Source organism: Oncorhynchus kisutch, linkage group LG20, assembly GCF_002021735.2.
Source record: "Oncorhynchus kisutch isolate 150728-3 linkage group LG20, Okis_V2, whole genome shotgun sequence".
NCBI classification, from domain to species: Eukaryota; Metazoa; Chordata; class Actinopteri; order Salmoniformes; family Salmonidae; genus Oncorhynchus; species Oncorhynchus kisutch.
Window position 1 is genome coordinate 28,315,460 of NC_034193.2, and position 24,246 is coordinate 28,339,705.

Below are 24,246 nucleotides of genomic sequence, written 5' to 3' on the forward strand. Positions count from 1 at the left end.
ATCTGGTCTGATTACCCCACTATATCAACATTGGAGTGTGGGGCAGTTACATCACATATTTCATCACAAATAACTATTCAGACCACTACACATTTAATCATGAAGGAACTTGAAAAGTTATCGTCTATTATTTTGGGAGAGAAATTTGATGGTGGAAGAAGTTTTAAAAAATTCAAAGTTGTGTTGAAAAATTGTGGCTGATGCATTAGAGCAACTTTTATTAATAGTTGATAGTAGCCTTCAACGGAACAGGTTTCGACATTAACACTGGGGCAAGTCAAAAAATATATCAGACAAGCAGAATATACATTTAAGTGTACATTGCTTTTTAAAATCAACTGATTTCTGCAGATCGAATCAGAATACAATTATATTGCATTGAAAGGCGATCTGTCAATCACTTGCGGTCCCAAGATTAAAACCTTTTGAGATCAAAGTGCTGATATTCCTTGCTAGTTATTGAGTTATTTACCCAGTTATAGCAAGTCTTGGGTCAGCAAACAAGGTTTGTACAGTCATGAAAATCCTGGAAAAGTAAAGATGTATGAGTCACCTGTGTGTGACTGGGCCTAAGAGAGAGAGAGAGAGAGAGAGAGAGAGAGACATTACAGCATGTAGGCTATAAAATAATAAGACAACAAACAGACTAGATAGCCAATTCAAAACAGATTGTGTAGCCTGGCTAGTTAACTATTAAGCATCTATTAATGTCATTGTCATGTCCGATGTCCTAAAAAAACTGAATAACTGCAAATGAACAGGTGTGTTAATAAACCAAAGCTAAATACTCCTGTTGTAAACCGCCTCACAAGTGCTCAAAATTTGGCATTGAGAAATAAATGACACAGCTGGAACGCGGGGATTCCCCTATATTCAACATTGGTCATGTCATTCTGACAATGTTAAGATATTCTTAGAACAGCCAAGCATAAATGACAAAACACCCAATGCTGTCAATAGATCTCCACTGAAATCTGAATACGTTTGCTTTACAAGGCAGATACAGTGCATTCAAAAAGTTCAGACCCCTTGACTTTTTCCACATTTTGTTACAGCCTTATTCTAAAATGGATTAATGTTTTTCCGCAATCTACACACAATACCGCATGACAAAGCGAACAGGTTTAGAAACAGAAATACCTTATGTAAATAAGTATTCAGATCCTTTGCTATGAGACTCGAAATTGAGCTCAGGTGCATCCGGTTTCCATTGGTCATCCTTGTGACGTTTTTACAACTTGGAGTTCACCTGTAGCAAAGGACATTCAGAGACTTATCCCAAAGCCACTCCTGCGATGTCTTGGCTGTGTGCATAGGATCGTTGTCCTGTTAGAAGTTTAACCTTCACCCCAGTCTGAGGTCCTGAGTGTTCTGGAGCAGCTTTTCATCAAGGATCTTTCTGTACTTTGCTCCATTAATCTTTCCCTTGATCCTGACTAGTATCCCAGTCCCTGCCAATGAAAAACATCCTCTCAGCATGATGCTGTCACCACCATGCTTCACCATAGGGATGGTGTCAAGTTTCCTCCAGACGTGACGCTTGGCATTCAAGCCAAATAGTTCAATCTTGGTTTCATCAGATCAGAGAATCTTGTTTCTCATGGTTCGGGTGTCCTTTAGGTGCCTTTTGGAAAACTCCAAGCAGGCTGTCATGTGCCTTTCACTGCACTCTACCATAAAGGTCTGATTGGTGGCGTGCTGCAGAGATGGTTGTCCTTCTGGAAGGTTCTCCCATCTCCACAGAGTAACTCTAGAGCTCTGTCAGAGTGACCATCGGGTTCTTGGTCACCTCCCTGACCAAGGCCCTTCTACCCCAATTGCTCAGTTTGGCCGGGCGGCCAGTTCTAGGAAGAGTCTTGGTGGTTTCAAACTTCTCCTATTTAAGAACAATGGAGGCCACTGTGTTCTTGGGGACCTTCAATGCTGCAGAATTGTTTGGGTACCCTTCCCCAGATCTGTGCCTCTCTACAGACAATTCCTTCGATCTCATGGCTTGGTGTTTGCTCTGACATACACTTATATAGACATGTGTGTGCCTTTCCAAAGCATGTCCAATCAATTGAATTTACCATAGGTGGACTGCAATCAAGTTGTAGATTCATTTTAAGTATGAGCAATGGAAACAGCATGCACCCGAGCTCAATTTTGAGTCTCATAGCAAAGGGTCTATACTGGCATTGATCATCCAAGATGGCGTAGCAGTCAGACGTCTTGTCGTGTCGTGTCCCTTGTGTGTGTATATATATATATATATCATCCAAGATGGCGTAGCAGTCAGACGTCTTGTCGTGTCGTGTCCCTTGTGTGTGTATATATATATATATATATATTCGTTTTCTTTTTAAAACATATCTTTTAAAACATTTTTCTAAACCTCAACATCTAAATACTCTAATGCAACCCGCCTCACCCAATGTAGCGTGGATCTGCTTTTTTTCTAAAGTATTTATATTTACTTCGGATCCGGAACCCCTCAGCTGGTAGTTAGCTGGCTAGCTTCAGTTATCAGTCAGCAAACCATTGCTAGCGGTCATCAGCTAACCTTTAGCTCGGAAAGCTCTCGCCTGCTAACTTCTAGCTTGTTTAGCCCCGGCCTACTAACTGTTAGCTTGTTAGCACAGACCTGCTAACTGTCTGAATGGCCGCATCCCCAGCCAGCCCATCCACTCACTGGACCCATATTTACTTTCAATCTCTTTTCGATTTTTAACTCGATTATACCTTCCGGTAACCTGCCTCACCCAATGTGATACGGAATCGCTATTATTTAAAATTTTTAGAACACATTCAAGAACCTCCAGAAGCTAACCAGCTAACTAGCTACAAGCTATTTCTCACTGGAGAGACGCTATCGGAGTCGGTGCAGCCAGCTGGTTTCTCCACGCATCGCGCCGACAGAAACAAACATCTTTCTGGTAAGAAGAGGGGCGGGGCGTATGCCTTATGGCTAACGACACGTGGTGTGGTCACAAAAGCATACAAGAACTCAAGTCCTTCTGTTCACCTGATTTAGAATTCCTCACAATCAAATGTCGACCGCATTATCTACCAAGGGAATTCTCTTCGATTATAATCACAGCCGTATATATTCCCCCCCAAGCAGACACATCGATGGCTCTGAACAAACTTTATTTGACTCTTTGCAAACTGGAATCCATACATCCTGAGGCTGCATTCATTGTAGCTGGGGATTTTAACAAGGCTAATCTGAAAACAAGACTCCCTAAATTGTATCAGCATATCGATTGCGCAACCAGGGCTGGCAAAACCTTGGATCACTGCTATTCTAACTTCCGCGACGCATATAAGGCCATGCCCCGCCCTCCTTTCGGAAAAGCTGACCATGACTCCATTTGTTGATCCCTGCCTACAGACAGAATCTAAAACAAGAAGCTCCCATGCTGAGGTCTGTTCAACGCTGGTCCGACCAATCTGATTCCACACTCCAAGACTGCTTCCATCACGTGGACTGGGATATGTTTCGTATGGCGTCATACAACAACATTGACGAATACGCTGATTCGGTGTGCGAGTTCATTAGAACGTGCGTTGAAGATGTCGTTCCCATAGCAACGATTAAAACATTCCCAAACCAGAAACCGTGGATTGATGGCAGCATTCGCGTGAAACTGAAAGCGCGAACCACTGCTTTTAATCAGGGCAAGGTGACCGGAAATATGACCGAATACAAACAGTGTAGCTATTCCCTCCGCAAGGCAATCAAACAAGCTAAGCGTCAGTATAGAGACAAAGTAGAATCTCAATTCAATGGCTCAGACACAAGAGGTAATTGGCAGAGTCTACAGTCAATCACGGATTACAAAAAGAAAACCAGCCCCGTCACGGACTCCTCGTCTTGCTCCCAGGCAGACTAAATAACTTTTTTGCCCGCTTTGAGGACAATACAGTGCCACTGACACGGCCTGCAACCAAAACATGCGGCCTCTCCTTCACTGCAGCCGAGGTGAGTAAAACATTTAAACGTGTTAACCCTTGCAAGGCTGCAGGCCCAGACGGCATCCCCAGCCGCGCCCTCAGAGCATGCGCAGACCAGCTGGCTCAATCATCAAGTTTGTGGACGACAACAGTGGTAGGCTTGATTACCAAGAAAGACGAGTAGGCCTACAGGGAGGAGGTGAGGGCCCTCGGAGTGTGGTGTCAGGAAAATAACCTCACACTCAACGTCAACAAAACTAAGGAGATGATTGTGGACTTCAGGAAACAGCAGAGGGAACACCCCCCTATCCACATCGATGGAACAGTAGTGGAGAGGGTAGCAAGTTAAGTTCCTCGGCATACACATCACAGACAAACTGAATTGGTCCACCCACACGGACAGCATCGTGAAGAAGGCGCAGCAACCTCAGGAGGATGAAGAAATTCGGCTTGTCACCAAAAGCACTCACAAACTTCTACAGATGCACAATCGAGAGCATCCTGGCAGGCTGTATCACCCCCTGGCACGGCAACTGCTCCGCCCACAACCGTAAGGCTCTCCAGAGGGTAGTGAGGTCTGCACAACGCATCACCGGGGGCAAACTACCTACCCTCCAGGACACCTACACCACCCGATGTCACAGGAAGGCCATAAAGATCATCATGGACAACAACCACCCGAGCCACTGCCTGTTCACCCCACTATCATCCAGAAGGAGAGGTCAGTACAGGTGCATCAAAGCTGAGACCGAGAGACTGAAAAACAGCTTCTATCTCAAGGCCATCAGACTGTTAAACAGCCACCACTAACATTGAGTGGCTGCTGCCAACACACTGACAGCCACTTTTCACAACGGGAATTGATGGGAAATGATGTAAAATATATCACTAGCCACTTTAAAGAATGCTACCTAATATAATGTTTACATACCCTACATTATTCATCTCATATGTATAGTATATGTATAACCCTAACCCTAACCCTAACCAGAACCAGACAAATAGCAGGCCAAACTATCCCTCTCAGCACTGCCTGGACTACGCAAAAATGCAAATGCTTTCCGTTTGAGTTATATTAGGTTTTATTTTCATCGTTGGAATTGTTAGTTAGATTACTTGTTGGCACAAGCATTTCGCTACACTCGCATTAACATCTGCTAACCATGTGTATGTGACAAATACAATTTGATTTGATTTGACACTGTGGCTTTGATCACTTGGCTACATAGCTGATGCCTGCTGGACTGTCCATTAATCACGGTACTCCATTCCGTTTGTTTATGTTTTATCTGTCGGCCCCAGCCGCACTCAGGCTCTGTGTCGTTAATCCGACTCTCTCTGCCTAGTCAACGCCATTTTACCTGCTGTTGTTGTGCTAGCTGATTAGCTGTTGTCTCACCTACTGGTTTAGCTAGCTCTCCCAATCAACACCTGTGATTACTGTATGCCTCGCTGTAGGTCTCTCTCAAATGTCAATATGCCTTGTATACGGTTGTTCAGGTTAGTTATCATTGTTTTAGTTTACAATGGAGCCCCTAGTTCCACTCTTCATACCCCTGATACCTCCTTTGTCCCACCTCCCACACATGCGGTGACCTCACCCATTACAACCAGCATGTCCAGAGATACAACCTCTCTTAGTGCCTGGGCTTACCTCCGCTGTACCCGCACCCCACCATACCCCTGTCTGCGCATTATGCCCAGACTATATTCTACCATGCCCAGAAATCTGCTCCTTTTATTCTGATGTCCTTGCCGTGTCTGAATCCTGGCTCAGGAAGGCCACCAAAAATTCTGAGATTTCCATACCCAACTATAACATTTTCCGTCAAGATAGAACTGCCAAAGGGGGAGGAGTTGCAGTCTACTGCAGAGATAGCCTGCAAACTGTTCGAACTAGTAATTTAAAAAATTACTCTCTCCAGAAATAAGTCTCTCACTGTTGCCGCCTGCTACCGACCCCCCTCAGCTCCCAGCTGTGCCCTGGACACCATTTGTGAATTGATTGCCCCCCATCTAGCTTCAGAGTTTGTTCTGTTAGGTGACCTTAACTGGGATATGCTTAACACCCAGGCAGTCCTACAATCTAAGCTAGATGCCCTCAATCTCACACAAATCAACAAGGAACCCACCAGGTACAACCCTAAATCTGTAAACAAGGGCACCCTCATAGACGTCATCCTGACCAACTGGCCCTCCAAATACACCTCCGCTGTCTTCAACCAGGATCTCGGCGATCACTGCCTCATTGCCTGCATCCGCTACGGATCCGCATTCAAACGACCACCCCTCATCACTGTCAAACGCTCCCTAAAACACTTATGTGAGCAGGCCTTTCTCATCGACCTGTTGTCAGTTGAGGATGCCTGGTCATTCTTTAAAAGTAACTTCCTCACCATTTTAGATAAGCATGCTCCGTTCAAAGAATGCAGAACTAAGAACAGATATAGCCCTTGGTTCACTCCAGACCTGACTGCCCTCGACCAGCACAAAAACATCCTGTGGCGGACTGCAATAGCATCGAATAGTTCCCGCGACATGCAACTGTTCAGGGAAGTCAGGAACCAATACACGCAGTCAGTCAGGAAAGCAAAGACCAGCTTCTTCAGGCAGAAATTTGCATCCTGTAGCTCTAACTCCAAAAAGTTCTGGGACACTGAAGTCCATGGAGCACAAGAGCACCTCCTCCCAGCTGCCCACTGCACTGAGGCTCGGTAACACGGTCACCACCAATAAATCCATGATTATCGAAAACTTCAACAAGCATTTCTCAACGGCTGGCCATGCCTTCCTCCTGGCTACTCCAACCTCGGCCAACAGCTCCCCCCCCCCCCACAGCTACTCGCCCAAGCCTCTCCAGGTTCTCCTTTACCCAAATCCAGATAGCAGATGTTCTGAAAGAGCTGCAAAACCTGGACCCGTACAAATCAGCTGGCCTTGACAATCTGGACCATCTATTTCTGAAACTATCCGCCGCCATTGTCGCAACCCCTATTACCAGCCTGTTCAACCTCTCTTTCATATCGTCTGAGATCCCCAAGGATTGGAAAGCTGCCGCAGTCATCCCCCTCTTCAAAGGGGGAGACACCCTGGCCCCAAACTGTTACAGACCTATATCCATCCTGCCCTGCCTATCTAAGGTCTTCGAAAGCAAAGTCAACAAACAGGTCACTGACCATCTCGAATCCCACCGTACCTTCTCCGCTGTGCAATCTGGTTTCCGAGCCGGTCACGGGTGCACCTCAGCCACACTCAAGGTACTAAACGATATCATAACCGCCATCGATAAAAGACAGTACTGTGCAGCAGTCTTCATCGAGCTTGCCAAGGCTTTCAACTCTGTCAATCACCATATTCTTATCGGCAGACTCAGTAGCCTCGGTTTTTCTGATGACTGCTTTGCCTGGTTCACCAGCTACTTTGCAGACAGAGTTCAGTGTGTCAAATCGGAGGGCATGCTGTCCGGTCCTCTGGCAGTCTCTACAGGGTTAAATTCTCGGGCAGACTCTTTTCTCTGTATATATCAATGATGTTGCTCTTGCTGCGGGCGATTCCCTGATCCACCTCTACGCAGACGACACCATTCTATATACTTCCGGCCCGTCCTTGGACACTGTGCCATCTAACCTCCAAACGAGCTTCAATGCCATACAACACTCCTTCCGTGGCCTCCAACTGCTCTTGAACGCTAGTAAAACCAAATGCATGCTTTTCAACCGTTTGCTGCCTGCACCCGCACGCCCGACTAGCATCACCACCCTGGATGGTTCCGATCTAGAATATGTGGACATCTATAAGTACCTAGGTGTCTGGCTAGACTGTAAACTCTCCTTCCAGACTCATATCAAACATGTCCAATCTAAAATCAAATCTAGAGTCAGCTTTCTATTCCACAACAAAGCCTCCTTCACTCACGCCGCCAAACTTACCCTAGTAAAACTGACTATCCTACCGATCCTCGACTTCGGCGATGTCATCTACAAAATGGCTTCCAATACTCTACTCAGCAAACTGGATGCAGTTTATCACAGTGCCATCCGTTTTGTTACTAAAGCACCTTATACCACCCACCACTGCGACCTGTATGCTCTAGTCGGCTGGCCCTCGCTACATATTCGTCGCCAGACCCACTGGTCATCTACAAGTCCATGCTAGGTAAAGCGTCGCCTTATCTCAGTTCACTGGTCACGATGGCAACACCCACCCGTAGCACGCGCTCCAGCAGGTGTATCTCACTGATCATCCCTAAAGCCAACACCTCATTTGGCCGCCTTTCGTTCCAGTTCTCTGCTGCCTGTGACTGGAACGAATTGCAAAAATCGCTGAAGTTAGAGACTTTTATCTCCCTCACCAACTTCAAACATCTGCTATCTGAGCAGCTAACCGATCGCTGCAGCTGTACATAGTCTGTCGGTAAATAGCCCACCCAATTTTACCTACCTCTTCCCCATACGGTTTATATTTATTTACTTTTCTGCTCCTTTGCACACCAATATCTCTACCTGTACATGACCATCTGATCATTTATCACTCCAGTGTTAATCTGCAAAATTGTCATTTTTCGCCTACCTTGTCATGCCTTTTGCACACAATCTATATAGACTCTTTTTTTCCTACTGTGTTATTGACTTGTTAATTATTTACTCCATGTGTAACTCTGTGTTGTTGTCTGTTCACACTGCTATGCTTTATCTTGGCCAGGTCGTAGTTGCAAATGAAAACCTGTTCTCAACTAGCCTACCTGGTTAAATAAAGGTGAAATAACATTTTTTTTAATAAATAAATAAATAAATAAATATATATATATATATATACACACACACATACAGTGCCTTGCGAAAGTATTCGGCCCCCTTGAACTTTGCGACCTTTTGCCACATTTCAGGCTTCAAACATAAAGATATAAAACTGTATTTTTTTGTGAAGAATCAACAACAAGTGGGACACAATCATGAAGTGGAACGACATTTATTGGATATTTCAAACTTTTTTAACTAATCAAAAACTGAAAAATTGGACATGCAAAATTATTCAGCCCCCTTAAGTTAATACTTTGTAGTGCCACCTTTTGCTGCGATTACAGCTGTAAGTCGCTTGGGGTATGTCTCTATCAGTTTTGCACATCGAGAGACTGACATTTTTTCCCATTCCTCCTTGCAAAACAGCTCGAGCTCAGTGAGGTTGGATGGAGAGCATTTGTGAACAGCAGTTTTCAGTTCTTTCCACAGATTCTCGATTGGATTCAGGTCTGGACTTTGACTTGGCCATTCTAACACCTGGATATGTTTATTTTTGAACCATTCCATTGTAGATTTTGCTTTATGTTTTGGATCATTGTCTTGTTGGAAGACAAATCTCCGTCCCAGTCTCAGGTCTTTTGCAGACTCCATCAGGTTTTCTTCCAGAATGGTCCTGTATTTGGCTCCATCCATCTTCCCATCAATTTTAACCATCTTCCCTGTCCCTGCTGAAGAAAAGCAGGCCCAAACCATGATGCTGCCACCACCATGTTTGACAGTGGGGAGGGTGTGTTCAGGGTGATGAGCTGTGTTGCTTTTACGCCAAACATAACGTTTTGCATTGTTGCCAAAAAGTTCAATTTTGGTTTCATCTGACCAGAGCACCTTCTTCCACATGTTTGGTGTGTCTCCCAGGTGGCTTGTGGCAAACTTTAAACGACACCTTTTATGGATATCTTTAAGAAATGGCTTTCTTGCCACTCTTCCATAAAGGCCAGATTTGTGCAATATAGGACTGATTGTTGTCCTATGGACAGAGTCTCCCACCTCAGCTGTAGATCTCTGCAGTTCATCCAGAGTGATCATGGGCCTCTTGGCTGCATCTCTGATCAGTCTTCTCCTTGTGTGAGCTGAAAGTTTAGAGGGACGGCCAGGTCTTGGTAGATTTGCAGTGGTCTGATACTCCTTCCATTTCAATATTTTCGCTTGCACAGTGCTCCTTGAGATGTTTAAAGCTTGGGAAATCTTTTTGTATCCAAATCCGGCTTTAAACTTCTTCACAACAGTATCTCGGACCTGCCTGGTGTGTTCCTTGTTCTTCATGATGCTCTCTGCGCTTTTAACGGACCTCTGAGACTATCACAGTGCAGGTGCATTTATACGGAGACTTGATTACACACAGGTGGATTGTATTTATCATCATTAGTCATTTAGGTCAACATTGGATCATTCAGAGATCCTCACTGAACTTCTGGAGAGAGTTTGCTGCACTGAAAGTAAAGGGGCTGAATAATTTTGCACGCCCAATTTTTACGTTTTTGAATTGTTAAAAAAAGTTTGAAATATCCAATAAATGTCGTTCCACTTCATGATTGTGTCCCACTTGTTGGTTCTTCACAAAAAAATACAGTTTTATATCTTTATGTTTGAAGCCTGAAATGTGGCAAAAGGTCGCAAAGTTCAAGGGGGCCGAATACTTTCGCAAGGCACTGTATGTATATATATATAATTTTTTTAATTAAAATCGGCCAAATTGGTGTCCAAATATACAGATTTCCAATTGTTACGAAAACTTGAAATCGGCCCTAATTAATCGAGCATTGGGATGAATCGATCGACCTCTAATATGTATACCCAAAACCAATGGCGTCCAAATATTTTATGGGTAGATTTGTGATTGGTCAAGAGCATTTATTTATTTTTCATGCATATCCATATTTTGTATATATTATTCGAATAGTGAAATAATGTCAACTGCCCATCCCTAACAGTATGATGAGCCGCGCGTTGGTTGGGAATTTTGGGGAGTTGTGCGGTTGGTGCTGTGCATCCCCGCTTTTATGTACAAATATTGATATAATAACTATCATGTCAAAGTAAACTTACAGTCACACGATACTATGTTGTGTGGTCCTCCCACTGTGACTTGGAAAAGCATGCACAGTGTATTAGGCCACAGATGTAATAAGTTATGATGAACTTCACAGGGTGGTGAAAGTGCACGGTGATGAGCTTGATGCTCCTTTCCAATAATTATCACCTCTGGTTGGAAAATTATGGTATTCGTATGAAAATCTGTTGCAAATTGGATGGAAACCTAGCTAATGATGTCTTCACAAAGTTCCAATGTGAGATCAGATGGTTTCATGCTTTATTCTTGTGGCTTTTTCATTCTAATCAAGATTATTTCCACACTGAATTCTGTGTTAGGCCTATATCTCAATGTTACCACTAAAAGAAAAACAGTATTCGACACAGCATATGCACATTTGTTGGTGCAATTGCCTTGTATCAGATAATACATTATGGTAGGCTTTACAGATTAAGATTAAAGAACAGCATGACAAACTGTATTGACTGAAATTGATTGAAACATAACTACTGTATGTGTGTTGTATGCACATCCTAATTCATCTTTTACTAAATGATCAAGACTGAACTGGATGCATCAATAAAATACTTGCTCAACAAAAAGGAACCTCAGAAATGACATCCTTTGTTTTTATTATGACTATTTGAATTTACCCCTTCCAAGGAAGCCTTAACATGAATGTTCTGTCTTCTTCCTCAGGGTTGGTGATGTGGGGATGGGCTCCGCAAGCTGTCAGAAAAATTGCAAAATGATTAACATCACCAGTGCTTCCATTTATTGTGTGGACTGATTACATGGTTTTGATGTCCATTTATTGTCATCATAATTATGTGTGTAAATTGGTAAAATATTGAATGAAAGGTAAAGACTATCGATATGGTTGAATGAAGGGTAAGATTCAGATTATGGTTGAACTGAGACTCAGCAATGTGACATTGCCACAAGCAGATGGATTAACCAATAATATTGCAGATGAGCGCGATGCAAGACTGTACATGAACGCTATCTGTACATGAACGCTTCACTGTGCTGCAACGGGATACAGCTGCTGGACAACAGCACAGAAGTTTAGCCTCACACTTCATGCTCTTAGTTGTTGCGTTAGTCGGCCCAATATTGTTATTTAGTCTACCTTAGGGTTGGGCAATATCCAGATTTTCATACCGTCATACTGTTTCTGTACCATACCGGGGTCTATGGTATTACCGAATGTGCACAGAAGGGGCAGTATTTCTAAAAAATAAAAAATTAGGCAACAGGGATCTTGATCCAGGAGGGGATGCATCTGCTGTAACCAATAAGCTTGATCTTGACATCTAACCACTTAGCTAGCAAACCAAATGCATAGCTGGAGCCCTGAGATGGACATAATGTATTTTACAAACCTTCACATTTTTTATAGTTATACCTTACTTCTAGTTATAAGCAGTTGCGTACCACACACCCCCACACCTAAATAAAATGTGTTTGGGGGGGGGGGGGGGGGATTGAAAGTCATACTGTCAGTATTTCGGAATATACCGTATAATGGAGTATCACCCAGGCCTACTCAACCTTTAAGTTTAACATCACATTATTGGATATAGGCACGCATTGAAAGAGGTCACTCCTTTTCCAATATAGCCTAACTGCCAACCAACTCCAAGGATTTAGGTTTGATTATAACTTTAAAGGCCTCGTAACTTAATTCTGCTAAGGCAAAATATAGTTGTCAACATGCACAAGGGGCAGTCTAAATAGATCACTTTCTAATGTCACAGACTTATTTGCACAGGATCCTTCGAAGGTTGGGTATTAGCACAGAACCCATGTTTTTTGACCCAACCAAGAAAACTGCATAACTGACCCTGGAGCATTTGCTGGCGACCATGTTTGAAAAAATAGCCACCGGGATTTACAAATACTGTGATGTCCCAGCACTACACAACTAAAGAAGACATAACTGAGTGAGTTGTGCCACCATCCCATCCTCACTGCTAACGAATACTACATTTGCTGCATTAACCTAGCCTATGCAACTCATGCATGCGTTTCACAAGGCAACCAAACCATAAACTATTCTCTAATTCTACCACATTTTCTGTGGAAAAAATATATAAATTTAATAGCAGTACTTTAATAGCTTTAATAGCAATTTTACAATATGATAGCATAATGATATTAACACTCATGTCCTTCAAAAGGTGTAGGTCTGTGTGTTGTTATCGAGGAGGGTCCCTATAGTAGCTAGGATAATGTTCATTGTGGAAATGTGCTTTATTCCCTGCATCCTACAAACAACCGAACATCATGGGCCAGAACATCGAATCCATACCCACACCGTTCAGCACATCAAAGCAAAACGACACAATAAGTACAGTGTGTGCCCCCAAACAATGTTATGTCTCAGTAAGCTAACGTTACTTCACAACAGGCAACAACTAGCAATATTTGTGGAAGACAGACAAATCCCACCTCGTGTGTATACATTGTAAACAGATAAATTACTTGACAAAAATACAATTTTAAAATGTACTTTTCCGGTAGCTAGCTCGACATTCTCTAACTTTGAAAAAACGCAGACGTATAGCCTACAACACCAGTGGAAAGCATGGGGCAATGTTAATCTTGAGAATTTATATTGCTCTACGTACCTCATCAACTTCATCCGTGATACTGACAAATAAATACTTTATATTGGGACTCTATATAGTGTAAGAACTTGTTCAATAACCGGTTATTTGAATACAAAATAGAGCTTGCCCCCCACCCACGCCAGAAATAAGCCTCATAATGTAAATGTATGGTTAGCGATGATTTATTTAGACATTATCCACTGCGACGCAATGTAAACTCTTGCAATTGTTAAAATTACAGTTGAAAAAAGGTTTACCGTTGATGAATTTACCTTCCTTTTCTCTTCAGCCTTGCAGCTCAGCGACGGCGGCCATGACAGCTCCATCCGGGTACTTACTACTACTTCTTCTTTGGTATCATGGCGTTTGCACAATTGTTTGTGCTTGCCGCCGCTATGGAGCCAGATACCTGCCTAAAGGTTGAATGTACGTATTGTTAAGATCGTAAGAAGATCCATATATAAATGGTTAGGTTCATGAGAAAAATGAACTGAATGTGGAATTTCATCTGTGAACATATAAACACCATGTTACGATTACGGAATAACATTTTGGGCTTGAACAAATCTCGAGTTGCAATTCTGACATACAATAATACCTTTCAGAGTTTGGGCAGTTTCATCTCAGCAACAACAAAAAGCATACACCAAACGGCATGTGAGGAGTGCTACCCAAACAAGCAAAACGAGGTATAAAAAACGGAAGTAGTTATCCTGCACGTTTTCAAGTTAAAAGTCTCCATTATTATTATTTTTTACCTTTATTTAACTAGGCAAGACAGTTAAGAACAATTAATTTTTTTCAATGATGGCCTAGCAACAGTGGGTTATTAACTGCCTTGTTCAGGGGCATAATGACAGATTTTTACCTTGTAAGCTCAGGGATTCAACCTTGCAACCTTTCGATTACTAGTCCGACACTAACCACTAGGCTACCTGCCGCTCTATTACTCCTCAGTTGAATTTACTTCACATTTAGGTAGCTAATGTAATGGATTTGTTTGCCAGCGCTAGTCTAAATAGCATTAGCTGTAATATTCCTACAACTGTGAGCTTTCAGTCCGCTAGTTGTATCTCTACAACATGGGCATATCTCTGGGTGACATGCACCTTATCAAAATATCACTAGTTCAATATTGCACCATCCCATTCTCTGGGCTTTGTCTGCAATCATAACCAATAGTATATACCATGAATAATGAAACATAAAATAATAATATATGTTTGCTGAATCTATGAATTATGTATGACCACTGGAGTCTTTGCCACTAAAATATTTTTTTTATGGAATATTTAGAAAAAAAATTCATCACTCAAAATATTGCCAAAGCATATGCTGTAGGAGAGGTTACTATGAATTTAAAATAATTTTATATGATTTATGTGAATCTGGGTCATGAACATATGACCAAGGGAGAGGTTTAACGTAGGCTAAGTCTGGCATAAGGTTATTCCCACACTCAGTATAGGCTATTCCCTCCATCACAACACTGCTACCCAGTTGAAGAGCTTATTGTAGCAGGATACGGCATACTTCACTGATGAAGGATTTTGAGGCTGATTCCCTGACCTGTCAATGTTTTTAATTTGCTGTTTTATACTCTTGTGAATTCAATGGTTTTTACTAGATTACTTGTAGTTTTTCATGTTGTCTGTCTGTAATTTTTTTGTAATGACTTGGTGCTGCCTATCTTGGCCAGGGCGTTCTTGAAAAAGAGATTTTAATCTCAATGAGCCCTTCCTGGTTAAATAAAGGTTAAATAAAATAAAATACGGCAGATTTTTTTATGGAATATCTACATATATCACTCCTGTGTTCCAATGGCACTTTGTGTTAGCTAATCCAAGTTTATAATTTTAAAAGGCTAATTGATCATTAGAAAACTATTTTGCAATTATGTTAGCACAGCTGAAACTGAAGCAATAAAACTGGCTTTTTTTTAGACTAGTTGAGTATCTAGAGCATCATCATTTGTAGGTTTGATTACAGGCTGAAAATGGCCAGAAACAAATGACTTTCTTGAAACTTGTCAGTCTATTCTTGTTCAGAGAAATGAAGGCTATTCCATGCGAGAAATTGCCAAGAAACTGAAGATCTCGTACAACGCTGTGTACTACTCCCTTCATAGAACAGCACAAACTGGCTCTAACCAGAATAGAAAGAGGAGTGGGAGGGCCCGGTGCACAACTGAGCAAATGGACAAGTACATTAGAGTGTCTAGTTTGAGAAACAGACGCCTCATAAGTCCTCAACTGGCAGCTTAATTAAATAGTACCCGCAAAATATCAGTCTCAATGTCAACAGTGAAGAGGTGACTCCGGGATGCTGGCCTTCTAGGCTAGCAGACATTTACAACATTAACAATCTCTACACTGTATTTCTGAACAATTTAATGCTATTTTAATGGTCAAAATATTTGCTTTTCTTTCAAAAACAAGGACTTTTCTAATTGGCCCCAAACTTTTGAACGGTAGTGTAGTCTCTGCGTGATGGGGTTGTGCAACGCAAATGGCTATAACAAGCCTACATACAGAGTGGAATTCACTAATACAACAGTCAAAATGCCTAATATAAGGCCTACAGTCCGTGCTCCCAAATACCGGAAAAAGTGTGATTCATTAGGTTACATGATCACCATAATAGTCCCACGTGGCTATAATAAATGGATTATGCAATTATATGGCCATTAAATAGCACACAACAGCATGGCATATTTAGATAGCGGAATAGGCCTAGCCTAAATCATATTTACTTTCTATTTTGCAGCTCAGGTGGTTATTCTAGACAAGGCTCTTCTGTGTCTTTATCATTCTCACATGTCATTTACTGAAGGTCCAAGTCTATACTTCGCCATCTACTGGTATAATGTCGTTATTGAATGCAGTTCTAAAAGAAGCACTAAACTTTTATTTCGGCAAATGAAATCGGAAGTTACCAAGCAGCGTCTCGGCTAGAGTTGCTTCGATTGACTAGCTAACCTCGACTATCTAAGTTAGGTTCATGTCCTTTGCATTACTGACAAAAGTTTGTACTCATAAAAAAAGATCTGTAACCGAGTAAAGGGAGACGTAAAGTAAGAATTGAACGTGTAAATGTTCATTCATAGTCGTAACATAGGGTTTGTATGTTTACAGATCTATTTTAAAGTTTACGTTTCATGTTTCACGCATGGCTTTTCTTACGATCCTAAAAATGTACGTATTGATTTTCGTACGATCCTAAATGATTCATATGTTCAACCTTTTGGCAGGTATCTGGCTCCATCATGTTACATTTTGTGATACAAACATTTTAAAAGGGGAGAGGGAAATGGAAAAAATTGCTCTGCCAACTAAGCTACACGTATATTCCATATATTTCATACAAATAAAAATCACCTCCCCATTCCACTACTTTCACCCTAACTGATCCTACACAGGACTCTTTCGTTCAACACACCTTTTTTATTATTATTTTTTATTTTACCTTTATTTAACTAGGCAAGTCAGTTAAAATAACAAATTCTCATTTTCAATGACAGCCTAGGAACAGTGGGTTAACTGCCTTGTAACTCTTCTGCAGTAAAACCTCGTACACCCAAGTACTTCTCTGCAGCTGCCACCACAACATATATTTTCTGTGATTTACGTTCCATTCCTGCGGTATGATAACCATGGTAATGAATGCTAAGAAGCCAACCTTACTGAAACCAAATACTACTCACCCTTGAAACATCATCCTCTACTCTCTTCACTGTCTCAGCATACAACACCTTCTGCTCTACTCTGGCCCTGGCAACCTCAACCTGTCTTTCTCGCACAGTTTTTTCCACCGGTGCTACACATTCCTTTGTCCCATCCTCTCCAGTACACTTCACACATTTCAGAATCTCCCTCCTACACACTGCTGCAACGTGATCATAAGCTTGGCATCTGAAACACCTTAGTGCAGTGGTCACTAACTGGTCGATCACTATCGACTGGTCGATCTCCACTGCATTCCTAGTCGATCACAAAACATTTCTGTAAAAAAAAAGCCTTGCGTTCTAATTTGTTGTATTTGTTTCGTGCTGTTGGCGGTGTATGCACTTGATTCAGCAGCCCTAGCTCCGAAAAGGGAAACTGTTCCCATTTTGAATATATTCATGTGTCTGAAGGTAGAACTCCGCTTACCCAGCAGAACCAGAGAACAAATCAAGTGCACTTATAGGCCGACAGGTGGCCAATCAGTTCACAGTTTCTGCATAGTTTCCTCGCACCAAAAACTGTAAAAAGAAGCCTCGGCGCACAGCAAAGTTGATAATGTGAGACTTCAAAACTTTAAAACTATGACTAGAGAGAGACTCAATGAATACTGCAAAGAGATGCTGTTTGTATTAGTAAGTTAATGTTTAAGTTGTTATTCAGTACTGTCAACACTTTGTTCAACTCTTTTATAAGACATAAAATGCATGTTCTCCCTACTTCAATTGATTGGACATGATTGGGAAAGGCACAGTCTATATAAGGTCCCACAGTGCATGTCAGAGCAAAAACAAAACCATGAGGTCGAAGAAATTGTTCCTAGGCCGTCATTGAAAATAAGAATTTGTTCTTAACTGACTTGCCTAAAGGTAAAAAAATTGTAAATTAAAAAAAAAAAAATGTCCGTAGAGCCCAGAGACAGGATTGTGTCGAGGCACAGATCTGGTGAAGGGTACCAAAAAATGTCTGAAGCATTAAAGGGCCCCAAGAACACAGTGGCCTCCATCATTCTTAAATGGAAGAGTTACTCTAGAGTAACTCTTCCAATAGAGTTACTCTGTGGAGATGGGAGAACCTTCGAGAAGGACAACCATCTCTGTAGCACGCCACCATCAGGCCTTTATGGTAGAGTGGCCAGACAGATGCCACTCCTCAGTAAAAGGCACATGACAGCTTGTTTGGAGTCTGCCAAAAGGCACCTAAAGACTCTCAGACCATGAGAAACAACATATTCTGGTCTTATGAAACCAAGATTGAACTCTTTGGCTTGAATGCCAAGCATCACATCTGGAGGAAACCTGACACCATCCCTACGGTGAAGTATGGTGGTGGCAGCATCATGCTGTGGGGGTGTTTGTCAGTGGCAGGGATTGGGAAACTAGTCAGGATCGAGGCAAAGATGAACGGAGCAAAATACAGAGAGATCCTTGATGAAAACATGCTCTAGAGCGCTCAGGACCTCAGACTGGGGTGAAGGTTCACCTTCCAACAAGACAACGACCCTAAGCACAAAGCCAAGACAATGCAGGAGTGACTTTGGGACAAGTCTCTGAATATCCTTGAGTTGCCCAGCCAGAGCCCGGACTTGAACCTGATCGAACAACTCTTGCGAGACCTGAAAATAGCTGTGCAGCAAAGCTTCCCATCCAACCTGACAGAGCCTGAGAGGATCTGCAGAGAAGAATGGGAGAAGCTCCCCAAATACAGCTGTGCCAAGCTTGTAGAGTCATACCCCAGTAGAATAGAGGCTGTAATTGCTGTCAAAGGTGCTTTAATAAAGTACTGAGTAAAGGGTCTGAATACTTATGTAAATGTGATATCTGTTAGCAAAAATTAGCAAAACAAATCAAACCTTTTTTTTCTTTGTCATTATAGGGTATTTTGTGTAGATTGATGAAGAAAAACAACTGTTTAATCAATTTTAGAATAGGGCTGTAACATAATAAAATGTGGAAAAAGTCAAGGGGTCTGAATACTTTCTGAAGTCACTACATGACCAAAAGTATGTGGACACCTGCTTGTCGAACATCTCATTCCAAAATCATGGGTATTAATATGGAGGGGATTCCCCCTTTGCTGATATAACAGCCTCCACTCATCTGGGAAGGTTTTCCACTAGCTTTTGGAACATTGATGCATGGACTTGCTTCCATTCAGCCACAAGAGCCCAATGGCGGCAAGCTTTACACCACTACAGCCAACACTTGGCATTGCGCATGTTGAAATGTGGCTTGTGTGTGGCTGCTCTACCATGGAAACCCATTTCGTGAAGCTCCCGAGGAACAGTTCTTGTGCTGACGTTGCTTCCAGAGGCAGTTTGGAACTTGGTAGTGAGTGTTGGAACCGGGGAGAGATGATTTTTACGCGCTATGAGCTTCAGCACTTGGCGGTCCCGTTCTGTGAGCTTGTGTGGCCTATCTCTTCACGGCTGTGCCGTTGTTGCTCCTAGATTTTTCCACTTTACAATAACAGCACTTACAGTTGAACAGGGCAGCTCTAGCTGGGCAGAAATTTGACGAACTGACAAGTTGGAAAGGTGGCATCCTATGACGGTTCCAAGTTGAAAGTCACTGAGCTCTTCAGTAAGGCCATTCTGCTGCCAATCTTTGTCTATGGAGATTGCATGGCTGTGTGCTCAATTTTATACACCAGTCAGCAAAGGGTGTGGCTGAAATTGCAAAATCCATTAATTTGAAGGGGTGTCCACATACTTTTGTATATATATAGTGTATATATTATGCTCACTCAGTTGTGCCTCAATCATCTATTACCAGTGTGATCATATACCTAAAATGTTGTAATATAAAATGGTCTGAGGAGAACAACATTGACAGGGCAATTCAAGCAGAGACAATATGCAGTTATAATGTATTAGGCTTATATCCTACTGCACAAACCTGATTGCTACAGAACTGTTTATCTCTACGGGATCGGTGTCCCTATACTGGGACGGTTGAGCTAACGTGCGCTAATGTGAGGAGCATGATGTTGTAACTAACAGCAATCTTTCCAGGACTTAGACATATCTTATAAGGGCAGAAAGTTTAAATTCTTGTTCATCTAATTGAACTGTCCAATTTACAGTAGCTATTACAGTGAAAAAATACCATGCTATTGTTTGAGGAGAGAGCACAACAACAAAAAACTTTTACCACGGCAGCTGGTTTGATACATTCACCTCTGAATATAAATAATGTCCTTAAATTCAGTAATCTTTCTCTGATTTGTCATCCTGAGGGTCCCAAAAATAAAATGTAGCATAGTTTTGTTTGATAAAATCCATTTTTATATTCAAATGTTGGAACTGGATTCTACAGTTTGAATCCCAGCTGTCTCTGTCTTCACACCCACCCCTCCCGGCCATCTAGATGTGTGAAATTTAGTGTATAAGCTAATGATCCATCATGTATGACATTCCTGGGAATGTGTAAACTTGCATTTTGTATTACCATATAATTTTTGTATGTTCTCTATAGTTATGTACTTGAAAATGTATCAATTGACCAATTAGGCACATTTGGGCAGACTTGATACAAAATATTGTCCAGTATTGTAATGCTTCACTGGCTCAATCTCAAACTTTACGCACACACTGCTGCCCTGTAGTGGCCGAAATCTAAATTGAGCATAAACTTCAATATTATATTATGGCCTTTCTCTTGCATGTTTTTTTGAAAACTCATGTTTTTTGTTCGTATTATCTTTTACCAGATCTAATGTGTTATAGTCTCCTACATTAATTTCACATTTTCACAAACTTCAAAGTGTTCCTTTTGAATGGTATCAAGCATATGCATATCCTGAGCTACAAGCAGTCAGATTTGGGTATGTGATTTTCGGTAAAAATTGAAAGAAAGGGTCCAATCCTTAAGAGGATTTATGAATTGGTTAATGTTGCATAGGCTTACGTTTTTTAAGTCATGTTCCAAAATATCTGTGGATCTCGGCTTGCATTTTGACTCAGAAAATAATCTTGACTCAGAAAAGGTTGGTGACCGCTGCCTTAGTGGGTTCGGCACAAAAGCTCTCAGTGGATAACTGACATATCCTAACATGACTTTATCAGGTAAAGATTATGCTTCAAAACTCAGCTTCACCAGCTCTCCACAGGGTCTGCGTCGCACCAAATGTCGGGCATCACAGACAGAAGGAATTTTCCATTTACTTAACGCAAACTTAGTATTCATTATTTTCAAAGGCACCCTGCTCCAGAGAGCAAAGCAAGTCACAGGTCTTGTCCCTTGTCGAGTGACGCGAAGCACCCACTCCCTCTGAACAGAAGAAACACACTTCAAGCTACCGATTTAATAACAGTGCCAAACTTATTTTCAAACCAGCTTTCAACTACATATGGATCAGCCTAAAGGCCGGGATCCACTTTCTACAAAAATGACACTCCCACTGGGCCCAAATCATCCTTCTTCTCGGGGTGAGGCTCGGACTCAGAGGTCTACACCACATCTGCCACCACAGGTAATTCATCCTCACTCTCGTTAGGTTAAATATCTGTGCCATCAGAGAAAGCAGAATACGATTTGTACTTGCCGCCATTCTTCCTCAACACACATCTTCTGACTGTACTCAGCTCTTCTCCTTCTTCCCCGCTGTCCATAACCACATCTATCCACTCACCACGCTCTTGCTGCGCCTTCATCCACTGTATTGGTTGCAGAGCAGGCACTGATGGTGTTTCTCCAAAACCCAACTTCTCTTCCTAATCCCAATTTACAAGTCTCTGGCCTCTCCATGCTTCTCTTCTATAGTTACAACTTTATCCTTCGGTTGCTGCATGTCACCATCTGGGTACTTCGTTTCTGACATTCTTATTATAGCTCAGTTATTCTGACTGTCTGAGGTTGGTGTTGGCAGAGATGAAGAGTTGAAATGAGAGGGTTTATTCCCCTCAATCTTCCCACAATAAAAGCAGACCGCCAGACAACGACTCCCATTGTTAGGGTGGAGACCATTTCGTCATTATATACAGTATTTTTTGTGTTCTAACACAGATAAATATGGATTACATGTTAAAAGCCTTTTCTATGCGCTCCAACTGATCTAGAAGAGGCAAATGCATATGAAGAGAAGATTCAGAGGCCAGCGGTGTTCTCAATTACGTCTGTTTCCCTAAATAATTATGCCATTATTTCAATGGTGTTATAACGACACTTAACCCTTCCTAGTAGCCTACATCATTCTCAAGGCAGAGCTGAAAGGCACCATGATGAGTCATCCTTGTTCTGCAGCTCAGTAAGCTTATCAGCAAGATCAAAAAATATAAATTATATCTGCATTCCGTGTGTTTACAAAATAAATAAAAAATGTTTCATTTAGTTGTCTCGCAAACCCCTGGCATTTAGTGCACTGAATTGAACATTTTGCATAAACGGACAGCAATAAAATAATATATTTAAAAAACTACACTGAGCTAGTATGCTGGGTAGTTGAGCTTAGAAAAATACAAATATACACAAATGCATGGCTTATAATAGCTGGAGACGAATACCTTAGATGTAAGGTCCCCTGCGTGTTTCTGGTATCGGTTACGAGAGACAATTTCGCTTATAAATCGATCTGTGGACACCTTAGATCGAAATAGCTTGCAACTCTACATCAAATCAAATTTTATTGGTCACATACACATATTTAGCAGATGTTATTGCGGGTGTAGCGAAATGCTTGTGTTCAAAACTCCTGTGCAGTAGAATCTAACGATTCACAACAATACACACAAATCTAAAAGTAAAATAATGGAATTAAGAAATACATAAATATTAGGACGAGCAATGTCTGAGTGGCATTGACTAAAATACAGTAGAATAGAATACAGTATATACATATGAGATGAGTAAAGTAGTATGGAAAAATGATTTAAATATGATTAAAGTGGCCAGTGATCCTAAGTCTATGTATAAAGGCAGCAGCCTCTAAGGTGAAGGGTTACGTAACCGGGTCTGGTGGCCTTGAGTCTCTCGGTCCCAGCTTTGATGCATCAGTACAGACCTCGCTTTCTGGATGATAGTGGGGTGAACAGGCCATGGCTCGGGTAGTTGATGTCCTTGAGGATCTTTTTGGCCTTCCTGTGACATCGGGTGATGTAGGTTTCCTAGAAGGCAGGCAGTGTGTCCCCGGTGATGCGTTGGGCAGACCCTGCAGTTGTGGACAGTGCAGTTGCTGTACCAGGCGGTGATACAGCCCGACAGGATGCTCTCAATCTGTAAAGGTTTGTGAGGGTCTTAGGGGCTGAGCCTAATTTCTTTAGCCTCCTGAGGTTGAAGAGGCGCTGTTGCGCCTTCTTCACCATACTGTCTGTGCGGGTGGACCATTTCAGATTGTCAGTGATGTGTAAGCCGAGGAATTTTAAGCTTTTTACCTTCTCCACTGCGGTCCCATCATTGTGAATAGGGTCGTGCTCTCTCTGTTGTCTCCTGACATCCACGATCAGCTCCTTCATTTTGTTGGTGTTGTCTTGTCATTGTTGATAATCAGGCCTGCTACTGTTGTGTCATCTGTAAACTTGCATGGCCACACAGTCATGGGTGAACAGGGAGTACAGGAGGGGGCTGAGCACAAACCCTTGTGGGGCCCCTGTGTTGAGGATCAGCGTAGTGGAGGTGTTGTTTTGTACCTTCACAATCTGCCTTGAAAGAGTTAACACACTTAAATGTCTTGGTCACGGAGAACAAGAGCCCACAGTCCCTGGGAGCGGACCACATCAGGAGCGAGCAAAGAAGGTGTTTAGCTTGTATGGAAGCAGGACGTCGACGTCCGCGACGTGGCTGGTTTTCCCTTTGTAATCCGTGATTGTGTGTAAACCCTGCCACATATGGCTCGTGTCTGAGCCGTTAAATTGCAACACCACTTTGTCTATGTTCTGATGTCTTTCCTGTTTGATTGCCTTACGGTGTGAATAATTACACTGTTTGTAGTCCACCATATTCCCAGTCACCTTGCCGGTGTTAAATGCGGTGGTTCGTTCTTTCAGTTTTGCGCGAATGCTGCCATCTATCCACGGTTTTTGGTTTGGGTATGTTTTAATAGTCACTTTGGGAACAACATCTCAAATCAAATCAAATCAAATGTATTTATATAGCCCTTTGTACATCAGCTGATATCTCAAAGTGCTGTACAGAAACCCAGCCTAA

At 42.1% G+C, this 24,246-nt stretch overlaps 1 long non-coding RNA gene across 1 annotated transcript; it reads right to left on the minus strand.

Moving 5' to 3' along the window:
- Nucleotides 1-191: 191 nt before the first annotated feature.
- On the minus strand, nucleotides 192-14,084 carry LOC109865185 (uncharacterized). The gene is made up of 4 exons (XR_004204531.1): nucleotides 13,981-14,084; nucleotides 13,655-13,795; nucleotides 11,421-11,496; nucleotides 192-569 (listed from the first exon to the last, which is right to left on the minus strand). It is a non-coding gene; the product is annotated as an uncharacterized LOC109865185 (long non-coding RNA).
- Nucleotides 14,085-24,246: the final 10,162 nt, after the last annotated feature.